Here is a 15,114-nt window from a genome sequence, read left to right on the forward strand (position 1 = left end):
AAAATATGGTTTGCAAATTGATAAAATCCATTTACGGGCTAAAACAGGCATCTCGTCAATGGTACCACAAATTTCATCAAGTAATTCTCTCATTTGGTTTCGAGATGAATCTTGTTGATGATTATGTGTATCATAAATTCAGTGGGAGCAAGTACATTTTTCTGGTCTTATATGTTGATGACATACTACTTGCCACTAATGATATAGGCATGTTGCACAAAACCAAGAGATTTCTATCGAGAAACTTCGAAATGAAAGATCTTGGTGACACCTCCTTTGTATTAGGAATTCAAATACACCAAGATCGATCTCGGGATATTCTAGGATTATCACAAAGGAGCTATAGAACTATATCAAAAAGGTACTTAAAAGGTTTGGCATGCAGGAATGTAAATTCGGGGATACTCCAGTTGCTAAGGGAGACAAGTTCAGTCCAAAACAGTGCCTAAAAGGAAATTTGAAAATTTAGGAAATGCAGAAGATTCCCTATGCATCAACTGTAGGGAGTTTGATGTATGCCCAAGTATGTACACGTCTAGATATAGCATACATAGTTGGGGTATTAGGCAGATATTTAAGCAATTCAGGAATGAATCATTGGAAAACAACCAAAAGAGTTATGAGGTATTTGAAGAGAACAAAGTATTATATGCTCACATACAAGAGGTCAGATCAGTTGGAGATCATTGGGTATTCTGACTTGGATTTTGCAGGATGCCTAGATAGTTTGAGATCCACTTCAAGTTACATTTTCATGTTAATTGGTGGTGCGGTTTCTTGGTGCAATGCCAAGAAAATCCTTACTACTTCATCCACTATGGTGACAAAATTTGTGGCATGCTATGAGGCATCAAATCATGGAATACGGCTGAGAAATTTTGTCACAGGACTGCAAATTGTTGAAGGAATTGAAAGACCACTTAAGTTATATTGTGACAACAAATCAGCTGTATTGTATTCTAACAACAATAAGAGTTCAACCAAGTCGAAGCATATTAACATCAAGTTCCTAGTTGTTAAGGAAATGGTACAAAATGGATAATTTTTCATAGAACACTTAGGGACAAACTCCACGATAGCAGATCCTCTTACTAAGGGACTTCCACCCAAGGTCTTTCATGAGCATGTTACTCACATAGGTGTTTTATAGTTCGAGGAATCTTTGGTTTAGTAGGAGTTAGTCACTTTATGTATTTTGTGTTCTGTTAGATTTTATGTATGCATACATTGACTTTTGGATATATTTGGTTATATATATATATATATATATATGTTTTATTATTCAATTATTACACTTTGTACATTAAGGTTATTAAATGATCTCATTGAGATAAAATAGGACTAGTTGAAAATAGACGTACATGTCATCTTCACGTAATTTTCATGCTACACATTTCATGATGAGTCTATGTCATTTGATTCTGTCAACATTAGTGATCATTGATGGGTTTAGTTGTGATTAATACAATGAAAGCTACTTTGGTTCCATGTAGCAAAAATATTAAAGTGGTCTAATCAATATAAAATTATGGCTAAGGACATATATGTTATGAAAGGCTAATTGTATAGATATCATTAATGATATTAGAATTTAATGAGGGATCAAATTATAATTATCAAATTTGGGGTAACCGATGCACGTTGTTTATTTTCAATACAAGAGGTTATGATATCCATTTGTAGAGAGAAGTAACACCAAGTACAGTTCTCTTTATCCCATCAGAAGGGAAAATTCATAGAAGAAAAAAGATTCTTTACATTTGGAAGATCATAAAACCAATCTTGATCCTCATCAATCTTTTACCATTCCATTATGTCTAATCCAGGTACGCTTCTGCATTTAGTTTTCATCATGATTTTGAGTATGAGAACACAATAGGTTTCATTCATCTTTATGTAATCATTTCTCTCTACATAAATAGAAAACATGAAATTAAAATTGTTAATTGACTATTAGAATCAAGTTAAGTTGATTGATTGAATCCCTATGAGTGATGCATGGATGGCCGAGTCTACTTCTCCGGTTTTCTAGTTCGAGTCCTAGTGGACACTCAAAAAGACATCTTCGCAATGGTCTTTTCAATTTTTCAGACGCATTTAATATTTTCGCACCTTTTTGATAAAATACACAATGATTGCGACCTTTGGTTTCTGAAATGCTCTTAGGATGATCAAATGTCATGCCTCCCTAGCTGTTGAATGAAAACAATCTAACGGCTCAAACGGATGAGAGTCTTCTCAGCTGTTTAAGTTATAAAAGGAGAGACTTCCTTCTCTATTCTCACTATTTAACTTGTGTTTACATTAATGCTATTTAATATAATTTTGATAATTAAAATTAATTTTAATATTAAATAACAACAAGCTACTTATTATATAATTTTCAAAATTAAATTTTAATTTTTATAGTTTTGATATTAAGCAGTAACAGTCAATATTATAGTATGCCTATTTTTTAATTTAATTTTATTCAAATCATAAATATAGATGTTGTAAACTTATAATAATAATAATATATTTATTTTAATAATAAGATACTATTATTTTTTCTCTTTTCAATAGTTAGTTTTCAAATGAAAATATATTTATTTTTATTTTATTAAAATCTTAAATATTATATATATAAACATTATAATAATAACATTAAATATTATATTACTATTTATATAAACACAATATAATAATGACAAAACTCATTCATTGATAATATGATTTTAATTTTTACAATATTAAGTGTATATATATATATATATTAAATTATACATTTCATATTAATATTACTATTATTACATGGAGCAAGAATAAATATAATTTTTTTAATAGATTTAATATTTTTATAACAACATTTTCTCAATTAAAATATAACTAATTATTTTTCTCAATTTTAATATAATTATATATAATATATTACTAAATAAGTTAATTAATTTTATTAATTTACATATATTTTTTATATTAATACTAAATATAAAATTATATAATTTAATCGAATTCATGCATCGTTCTTATTTAAAATCTCGTTTCCATAAAAATAAAAATAAAAACTTCATTCATCGAGGGAACATTGAGGGACCAAATAGCCATCCAGTCACCATCTTCACTGAAAGATTCCATGTCAATAAAATGCTCCATTCTATAATAATAGACATATTTGATTGGCAGAGAAATTACCATCAAGGTATCTTCCAAATCACCATTGAGGGATCTTCTCCATGAAGGTATCTGCTCCATACTATGCTTCCAAATCAAGGTATCTTCTCCATGAAATAATGGACATTGACAAAATCTGTTGTGCATCAAAAAAAATTTCATGAATAAGATTACAGTTCCAAGTTCCAGTTTAATGTTGAATCAAATTGCGCTCCTTTAATTCTTCCAAACATACAATCCTTTTATTCTTCCAAACACACAATAGGAGTTGTTTGAACATATGAGGAACTAGTAGAATGAAGCCAAGGGCCTAGGAAAAAAATAAAATAAAAACTAATAGGGATGCGAATAGCAGAAATTTGGAACGACCCTAAAAGTTGGTGGAACACAGACAACAAAAAATCTCTCATAAAGTGAAGGGATTTGAGGGGAGAAATGAAAAAACAGATAGTATGTACTTATAATACACACTCACTTTTATTTTTCTCTTATTTCTTTTCTGCGTTTTGCAATTCAAGTCACTGTTATTTTCTATTCTTTCTCTCTTCTCTTCTATATTAGGTTGGTGGTCTAATGATAAAGAAATTATAGCTTAAATTTTAGGCCTACAATTTTTTTAAGTATTCTTAGTTCTTATAAAGTAAGAAATTATTATATATATGTTGACAAAAAAACCACATATACAAATAAAATAAAGTATAATTTTTATTTGAAATAATATATATATATATATATATATATATATATATATTAAAAAAATATTTTAGATTTCACTTACTGTTGGGTCAACTCTGTCTACATTTTTCATTAAATTTCTTTCTTTTTAAAATCTCTCATAATCTAAACAGAACAAAAAAGTAAAAATATAATAAATAATATGATATAAATAGTAACAAAAAGAGATAAAATTAAACTAAGTATTAACAAATCATTGCAAATAAAATAGATGTCAATTAAGATTGAAAAAAAAAATTTAGAAGTATTTATAAATTATCTATAAAACATCTTTACATTGGTAACTAAATTTGAGTCATATATATATATATATATATATATATATATATATATATATATATATATATATATATATATATATATATATATCAACTAATTAATATTCAATCTTAATTGGCTAAGGGTATCTTTAGATTACAGCTCGTAAAGTTAATTAGTTTTGATCTCCTTTTACTTGACGAGTAAACATATTAATGAGTAAACATCACATTTACTTGATTAGTTAACATTGTTATTTAATAATATATATGAACTACAACAAAAAAAAGTCTTTGAAAAATTAAAATAGAAAATTTTCCTGTTTCATAGAAACCAAAAGAATATTTAAAACCTTTTAATAATGATTAATGATATCTAAGTAAGACAAATGGAAAGACTAATATATTCTTAATTTAACATATTATTTTTAATAGATGCTTTTTAGTTAGCTAAAATTTGTTAAAAATTATAAAACCAGGAAAATAAATAATTAAATTACACATGAGATTTACAAAATCTTATCATTTATAATATGTATATTTTTCTACTTTTACCTCTGTTACTATGTTTACTGTTAATTGGGTCCATCATTTTCTTGCTTGCTTTGGAATCTTTGTAGATTGAAATCTCTGTTTTCGAGCTTTGATTTTTAGGGTTATGATGCTGACAATTACTGAGTTGTTTGGTGGAGATTTATCCGTTGAAAATTCATTTAACTGATCAATTGGCCACATGATTTATTGGTGGCTTCTTGTTAACGAGAGTTTACTTCATCTACTAGTTCAATGATATTTCCTTTTAAGCCTGAAGTTGTCTAATTTACTCAAATAAACTTAGTGTTAAATAACTTATAAAAGATGATTGATGCAATTAACAAAATTGTGTCCACCATTTTGAAATATATAATTAATTGCACTAATTATGTTTTGAGGTTGTAACCTCATTTAAATTAGGCAATCCACTTTTAATTGCTTCCAAATGGAATGGAGTGTAAGTTGGTGACTATCACTATCCTATTAGCATCTCTATTCTATTTGTTGAAACCCAAGCTTGGTTTTCACCACCTTGCATGTATATTCCTATTTATAAAAAATTGTTTCTTAAATATTGTAGAATTTGGGTATCAGTGATATAACATTCTTATTCATTCATTAGTGCACCGTCAACTTTACTATCGTATTTTTGGGTATGAATGATATTATTGTTCATACAATTGTTTCTTGAGTATTGTAGCAATAGGACATCAACCCAATATTCTCATTCATTGCATTGAAAATCTTTCTCTATCATCAGGTTTCTATTTCCATGGCTCACAATGTGAGAAAGTAAAAGTGCTAGAACAATGTCAACTTTCTCCCCCACCAGGGTCTGCTCCACCAACCTCTCTTCCTCTATCTTTCCTTGACATTCCTTGGTTTTACTGTGTCCCAGTACTAGGAATCCTACTTCTATGAGTTTCCTCACTCAAGTAACCACTTCTTGGAAACAGTGCTTCCAAATCTCAAACACTCTCTTTCCCTCACTCTCCAACACTTCTTCCCCTTCACTGGAAATTTAGTGTTCCCACCTAAGCCTCAATTCCCTTATATTCACTACATTCATGAAAACTCCATCTCCTTCACCATTGCAGAATCCACTGCAGAGTTCCCACTCCTCATAGCTAACACTGCAACAGATGTTAGAGACTCTCACTGATAGCAATCTTACCAAGAATCACAGGCCCAAGAGGATAAGCAGCAAAGCAGTCCACTTGAGAGATTACGTGTGAGCACTAGCAGGCCGTTATGATATTCCACTACTGATTCCACTACTCTGCCAGTAATTAGTTGTAACAACCTACCATTCAAATTATCAAAGTTTGTTATCTCCAATTTCCCGCAAAATTATCTTGTATTCAACTATAAATATAGAGCAAATGAAGGAATAAAGGCAGAGATGCATTAATACTTATCTTAATAGTCATAGTAGAATAGCGTCCCTATCACTCACCCTTTTGCTCCTGTATTACCTACCCCAAGTAGAAAGAAGATGGCACGTGGTTGTTCCCTCTTATTGCTGATGGAAGAGCCTTCTATCGTTTCATTAAGTTTTGGACGTCCTATGTTACTAAAACAAAATGCGACGTGGCATCATCATCTCAAGCTTTATTACCACTTCTCAATAGGGATATCATCGAAGACCCCAAAGGGCTTAAGCTCATTTTGTGGAAGGAGTAGTTATATATGGAACACTCCTATAGAAAGCATAATAAAAGAACCCTCCAATGTTGTTGATAGCAATGGCAAAGTTCGTCACGGTTTTGTGCTGAGCCGTGACCATGTTGAGAAACTAAAGAAATGGGTGTCTTTTAAGTGCAAGAGTATTTATGGGTTAGAGTTACAATCATTGCAGACATCAACCTTTGTAGCGACATGTTCTTTGATGTGGGTTTGTAGGGTCCAATCAGAAGAGACCAATAATGCTAGCACTAATCCTAATAATGATGAAACCTGGAAATTGCCTTGCTCCTCGCATTGTATCACTCAAGAGGGGCATGCTAATAGGAGAAAATGCTATAATTGAGGCAGTGATTGCTATTAGAAGGAAAGTTAGAGATTTTCAGTTAGATGCTATGAAAGGGTTTGAAAGTGTTATATCTGACTCTGAAGAACTTAGCCAACCAGGGACGAAAAGTGTTGTAACAATTGCAGGGTCACCAAAGATAGGTGCATATGAGACTGATTTTGGGTGGGGAAAGCCCAAGAAGAGTGAAATACTTCACATAGAAAATTCAGGATCTATTTCGCTTTCTGATAGTAGGGATCAGGAGGGTGGAGTGGAAGTTTGGACTAGTACTTGGAAGGGCTCATATGAGCAAATTTTGTACTATATATCTTGGGAGAATATCTCAGAAATATTGAGGAAGTTTGACTAAAATACCATGCATGTGTGTTAAAGATGGATTTGCATGTTGCTTTGCCGTGCACCAGTGTAGCAATTATCAAATGTGTTTTCATTTAAAAATAAGATGTCACTGCGAGTGATCATGATGATGAGTCTCTATGATGAGTTATACATGAATTATTTATAATTTTATCAACATTTTTTAAAATTTGTTATTGCATTATAAATTTTATTATATATATATATATATATATATATATATATATATATATATATATATATATATATATATATATATATATATTTACTCTCGTGTTAAATAGCATATTAAATGTCTTTTCATTATCAAATATGTTGTGTATTGTATGCGTACGGTGGTCTAACATGCAATGACGGTTCCCGATGTTGTAACATGTAATGATCACTAATAGATTTATTATTTAAATACGGAATGATTTATTTACTTTAATTTTTTTATCATCAAATAGAGTATATTCATTAATATGGGTACTACAGGTACCCAAGAACCATAACTTAAGAGTATTTTTAGATAAAAATCCAATGAGTTAGTAAGCATTTATAATGATACGCATAAAAATTAACCCTGGAAAAAATATAGATCAACACTTAATATGTTAATATAGACACTTAGTGAGAGAAATGAAAGTAAGAAAAACATAAGTTTTTTAAGTAATATGATATTACATGGAGAGAAAAATAAAAACTGTTTATTAGGTGCTTAAAAAATATGATTAAAAAGAACCAATCATATATATACCAGTAGAACTTTCGTGCTTCTGCCTTGCATTCAGGTACTGTTCTTTTTTTTCCTTGTCGCAGTGTATAAATAGGATTCCACAACACCTTTTTATATCAGTTGTTTTACACTCGATGTCAAAAGTAACATAGTAGCAATTTTGAAATTAAAAGTAAGTAATTTACATTTGTTATAGATTAACCAATGTAATAAATTATTCTTTACATTGCTTTTAATTGGAACCAATGAAAAAAGCGGTTAAGATGAAGTGAATAGACATCTTTCACTCATGAGAATAATTTATTTAGTAGAAAAATTCATATTTATTATTTATCATGTCAAGTCAGCCATAATCACAGTATGATGATTCATATTAATTTATGCTCAAATGTGCTAAAACATTCCCGTCACAGGAAAAAAAATATAGTAAGGGATTATTCTTGGTGATGATGAACCCTTCACTTCATCCTTGTGATTGTGACTTGCACCATTGCTCCCTCTTCGCCACTAGTTTATGCATTCATTGTGACACCAACATCGACGACGTCTGGTATAAATCATACATTTCATATATATAACATTTTAATTTTTTTAAAGGTTATTTCTCAAACTATAATACATTATCAATACTAAGTTAAATTTTTGCTTTACTTCTATTGATTTAGATTTCACGCATGGATTAGGTAACAAATATTTAGATTGTTTTGTAAAAAAAAAAATAGAAGCTAGTTGGCCAGTCCATGCACCCAGCAAATAGTGAATGGGCAATTATGCCCTTCTGAGAAGCCTATTTCCGGAAGACCTTTCTTCCGGATTACTTCCGGAAGACTGCTTTTCCGAAAAACTTTCGGAAGACACTTCTTCCGAAAGAAGGTGGACTTCCGGAAGAACTCCAGAAAACGTTTTGGAAGAAGTGTTTTTGGGAAGTTTTCCGGAAAAAAGGTCTTCCGGAAGAAGGTTGTTACGGAAGTTATTTTTTTTGGTTTTTTTAAAATGCTGTATTTTCCTAATTATTTGATTTTAATAAATAAATTAAGTTATAAAATAAATAATATTATTTTACATAAATTATTATTAGTGAACATAATTATGAGTAATATTTGTAATTCCTTTTTTACGCGCATATAAATGTAAATAATAATTTGTGTGACAATTTAATATAATTTAAATCATAAAAATTAATTAATTCGTATATTTTATAAAAAAAATAATTATAATTTGTATTACAAAACTTAATATGTAATAAAAAAATAATTATAATTTTATAACAACGTGAAGTAAAATAAATTTCATTTTATAATAATAACTAAAAATAAAATAATATTTAATGTATATGTAATGACGATTTTGCCCCTGGTTGTTTTCTTTAAATTTACTGCGCTTTCACCTTCATCCCCGTCTTCTTGCTATTGTTATCCTTTTCCGTAAAAAGCTTTTCTGGTGGTCCCGTGAAGTAGAAGTTCCGTAACAAGCGATTTGGTGGTCCCGTTAAGCAGCTGTTCCGTGTTTGAAGTTGTTTTGGTCGTTGTTGTTCGTATTTCGTTGGAGGTACGCATTTATCGTTTTTTTTTTTGTGTGTTTTCTAGATGTTCTTTAGAGAAGATGAACAGTAAAAAATTATTTTCGGAATTACTTTTTACTACAGAAGGAAGTAGTTCCGGAGTAAGAATGTTGAATTTCCGGAAGAAGTTATTCCGGAACTTGCTATTCTCAATTTCGGAAGAAGTGCTTCCGAAACAACTTCTTCCGGAAATTCAATTTATTAATAATTTTTTTTAATTCTGCTATAAATTATATATATATATATATATATATATATATATATATATATATATATATATATATATATATATATATATATATATATATATGAATATTATCATTTATAATATCTGTATTGTGGATATAATTGGCTTAATTAGGTATAATGATTTTGGTATAATATTAAATGATTTAGGTAACATAATTGTATTTTGTTGTAGTAAAAAAATGTTTTATTAGTTGTTTAATATAGTGTTAAGTTTAGTTTAAGTAAATAATGTAGTTATAAATTTAGAATATATTTGTATTAGTTGTTAATATGTTTGTTAGATAATATGTAGTGAAATTGTGAATGTGGTTATATGATAATTTGAATATATTTGTGTATGATGCATATGTCCTGTTAATATGTTTGTTAGTTAATATGTAGTAAATTTTTGGATGTGGTTATATGATAATTTGAATGTACTTGTGTATGATGCATATGTCCTTAAGATGGACGAAGATCAATGGAGGTATGACTATGCGATGTCACAAGAAGTTCATATGGATTATGATTATGATAATGAAGAAGAATGTGGGGGTGAATGAACCACATGTCGATTGTTCAAATGCTTTGGATACGTCTCAGGTAATCATAGATAATTTGAGTCATTTGGTTGAATTGATGTTTTGTAAAAAAATTAATATGTTTGGGTTGCGTTGTAGGTATTCGGTACTCGAGATGATGTTTTGCAATGGGCTCGAACAGGTGCCCATGAAAATGGATTTGTTGCAGTGATTATGAGGTCTGACACAGATACCGGTAGCAGAGGAAGAAGTTCATTTGTCTTAATTGGGTGTGAAAGGAGTGGTACGTACAAGTGTAGGAATAAAGAATTCGTTAGAAAAGACACTGGGAGTAGGAAATGTGGTTGTCCCTTCAGGCTTCGTGGGAAACCAGTGCATGGAGGGGAAGGTTGGATGGTGAAGTTGATCTGTGGGATTCACAATCATGAATTGGCCAAGTCCTTAGTTGGACATCCATATGCTGGGCGATTGACTAAGGATGAAAAGAAAATTATTGCTGATATGACAAAGTCGATGGTGAAACCAAAAAACATCTTGCTAACGTTGAAGGAACACAATGCCAACAGTTGCACCACGATAAAGAAAATTTACAATGCAAGAAGTGCATATCGTTCTTCAATAAGAGGAGCTGATATCGAAATGCAACATTTGATGAAGCTTCTCGAACGTGATCAATACATTCATTGGCATAGATTGAAGGCTGAAGTTGTGGTGCATGATCTGTTTTGGTGTCACCCAGATGCAGTAAAGTTATGCAATGCATGCCATCTGGTGTTTTTTATAGACAGTACCTACAAAACAAACAGGTACAGACTCCCACTACTTGACTTTGTTGGAGTGACACCAACGACAATGACATTCTCTGCTGGGTTTACATATCTGGAGGCTGAGCGTGTTAATAATATTGTATGGGCTTTGGAACGATTTCGAGGCCTATTTTTAAGAAACGATCGCCTCCCTGTTGTTATTGTCACTGACAGAGACGTAGCACTGATGAATGAAGTGAAAACTGTGTTCCTCGAGTGTACAAATTTGTTGTGCAGGTTTCATATCAATAAGAATGTGAAGGCGAAGTGCAAATCTTTAATCGGTGAAAAAAATGCGTGGGACTATGTAATGGATAACTAAGGTACTTTGATTGATTGTCCGTCCGAACACCAGTTCCATGAGTCACTTCAGAAGTTTCAAGTTGCTTGTTCGCCTTGGCCGATGTTCATTGACTATGTTAACGACACATGGATTATCCCCCACAAGGAAAAATTTATTACAGCATGGACGAATAAGGTCATGCACCTAGGCAACACAACAACAAACAGGTATTAAGAACTTATTTTATTTGTTAGTAAGGATTAGTAATAAATGGTATTTAATTGTTGTATATTTTCATGTTTGTTGTGTATTTTAAATGTAGGGTTGAATTAGTTCATTGGGCTCTCAAAAGAGTACTACAAAATAGCGTTGGAGACCTATGTAGTGTTTGGGATGCCATGAACAACATGATCACACTGCAACACGTCAAAATTAAAGCATCCTTTGAAACCAGTACGCATGTGGTTGGGCATGTATATAAAAAAACCTTATACAAGAGGCTTCTTGGGATGGTTTCAAGGGACGCTTTAAATCAGATTGCTTCTGAAGTTGACCGTCTACGTTATCTCGGCAGCAATCCCTCTTCTTGTGGTTGTGTGATGAGAAGCACGCACGGTCTTCCTTGTGCGTGTGAGCTTTCTAGGTATACTGCTGGCAGCATCCCATTGGAGTTAGTCAATCTTTTCTGGAGGAGACTTTGCTTTTCAGACCAAGGGTTATGTGAGACAGAAGTCCGCATCAAGGAAGAGATAGAGACCATATCTAAAAGGTTTGATGAACTTGATGTGTCTGGCAAAGTAACTCTGAAGAGTAAACTTCGAGAAATTGCATACCCTGATCATAACTCTATGTGCCCTCCTCCGTCAAAGGTCAACACTAAAGGTGCACTGAAAAAATCGATGAAAAGAAGTCAAAGATCCACAAAGCGTGATCCATCTTACTGGGAGTATGTTGATGCTTTTCATTCTGTTCAAAGCAGCAACTCTCCAGTCAAACGTAGTGCATCATGTACTGAACCGCCTCAGCCAACAAGGATCATCCCGATGTTGGATCAATTTGTGCCATTCATTCAAGGTTTCATTCGTGACGTTATGGATGTGAAAGCGGACGGTAACTGTGGATATCGGTCCATTGCCGCTTTATTAGGTATGGGGGAAGATTCGTGGCCGTTAGTGCGTAATGAATTGATTAAAGAACTTGGCAGGTGGTCACATGAGTACATGAACCTCTTCGGTGGCACAGAGAAATTTGAACAATTAAAGTTGTCCCTACTTGTTGATGGGTTTTCGAAGGTATGTTTTTAGGTTAATTTTTTTAATAACAAACTTTAAATTACTTACATGTGTATATTTGGTTGATTCAGGTTAGTGTGGACAAGTGGATGGATATAACGGAGATGGGATATGTGATTGCATCACGGTATAACGTAATCCTTGTATCGTTGTCCCGACAACAAAGCATGACATTTTTTCCTCTTAGAAGTCAACCACCACCTGATTTTTCTGGGCACCACATGATATGTGTCGGTCACGTGTTTGGAAATCATTTTGTTCAGGTACATTGAATATAGTTAGTATAACAATTATGCAATGACTTTGCTGGTTCATTTGACACGGTCACCGCATGATATAATCTTTGTTCATGTACAACAGGTTTATTTGAAAGACCATTGTCCCTTACCGCCTCCAGCGTTGTTGTGGTCAAGCAATTGTTATTCTCAGGCAAAGCAGTGGACAACTCCATATATTAGTAGAATGCAGCAATACACAAGCTTGATGTCATTCAAAAGACACTATGTCGACCTAAATGACGACTAAACATGCATTTTTTATGTAATTGTATTCATTATGCGATATAATTTGTTGTAACCAATTACTAACCAATTAATATTATTAAGTACTCGTTTGGTTAAGCAAAAAAATTGTTGGTCCAACAAAAATCATTTACGCGTGTAGCATACATCATTGTCATAATTGACAACACATAATGACATGCATGCGTATTAAAGTTTGAGTTGAGGACCAACAAAGAACTGCTGAAGGTGTTAGTACAATCTAACTACTGGAAAAAATATGGACCGATAGAAATTTTAGCTGTCTTTACTAAATATGTTGTGAAAATCGAAGACGAGGTCATTGCGACATCGCTAAACAACTGAATGCAATGTTTATTTTTTTGTTTTTTCGTTGATGTAACCTTTATCTGTTTACGGTGTGTTTAAATCCCATAATAAAGTTGAATGTGTTGTTTCAATGGTCCAAAGATAATTTATTTTAATTGTTAGAAGGGTCGGATTCCTATTTTTTTGGATTTTCTGGCTTTGTTTGTAGGTGTTATTTGACGGAACCGGGGAACGGGAATAATTTTTTTAGGTTCTTTGAAGTCCAAACATGAGAAATAGCGGCCCTCCATTGTCTTACGGCACTCGCACACCCACGGAAAAAAAACCCCAAACATGGGTACTTGAACATGAAAAATGGTCCCTTTCCTATTTTTTTGGATTTTTTGGATTTGTTTTAGGTGTTATTTGATGGAACCGGGGAACCGGAATAATTTTTTTGGGTTCTTTGAGGTCCAAACATGAGAAATAGAGGCCCTCCATTGTCTTACGGCACTCGCACACCCACAGAAAAAAACCCCTAACATGGGTACTTGAACATGAAAAAGGGTCCTTTTCCTATTTTTTTGGATTTTCTGGCATTGTTTTTAGTTGTTATTTGAAGGAACCGGGGAACGCGAATAATTTTTTTGGGTTCTTTGACGTCCAAGCATGAGAAATAACGGCCCTCCATTGTCTTACAGCACTCGCACACCCACGGAAAAAAACCCCAAACATGGGTACTTGAACATGAAAAAGGGTCCCTTTCCTATTTTTTTGGATTTTCTGCCTTTGTTTTTAGGTGTCATTTGATGGAACCGGGGAACGGGAATAATTTTTTTACGTTCTTTGACGTCCAAATATGAGAAATAGTGGCCCTCCATTGTCTTACGGCACTCGCACTCCCACGGAAAAAAACCCCAAACATGAGTACTTGAACATGAAAAAGGGTCCCTTTCCTATTTTTTTGGATTTTCTGGCTTTGTTTTTAGGTGTCATTTGATGGAACCGGGGAACGGGAATAATTTTTTTAGGTTTTTTGACGTCCAAATATGAGAAATAGTGGCCCTCCATTGTCTTACGGCACTCGCACTCCCACAGAAAAAAAACCCCAAACATGAGTACTTGAACATGAAAAAGGGTCCCTTTCCTATTTTTTTGGATTTTTTGGCTTTGTTTTTAGGTTTTATTTGACGGAACCAGAATAATTTTTTTGGGTTCTTTGACGCCCAAACATGAGAAGTAGCAACCCTCCATTGTCTTAAGGCACTCGCACACCCACGGAAAAAAACCCCTAACATGGGTACTTGAACATGAAAAAGGGTCCCTTTCCTATTTTTTTAGATTTTCTGGCTTTGTTTTTAGGTGTTATTTGACAAAACCGGGGAACGGGAATAATTTTTTTGGGTTCTTTGACGTCCAAATATGAGAAATAGCGGCCCTCCATTGTCTTACGACACTCGCACACCCACGGAAAAAAAACCCCAAACATGGGTACTTGAACATGAAAAAGGGTCCCTTTCCTATTTTTTTTGGATTTTCTGGTTTTGTTTTTAGGTGTTATTTGACGGAACCGGGGAATGGATATAATTTTTTTGGGTTCTTTGACGTCCAAGCCTGAGAAATAGCGGTCCTCCATTGTCTTACGTCACTCGCACACCCACGGAAAAAAAACCCCAAACATGGGTACTTGAACATGAAAAATGGTCCCTTTCCTATTTTTTTGGATTTTTTGTCTTTGTTTTTAGGTGCTATTTGACGGATCCGGGAAACGGGAATAATTTTTTTGGGTTCTTTGATGCCCAAACATGAG

This window comes from Glycine soja, chromosome 19 (assembly GCF_004193775.1).
Source record: "Glycine soja cultivar W05 chromosome 19, ASM419377v2, whole genome shotgun sequence".
Taxonomy (NCBI): Eukaryota; Viridiplantae; Streptophyta; class Magnoliopsida; order Fabales; family Fabaceae; genus Glycine; species Glycine soja.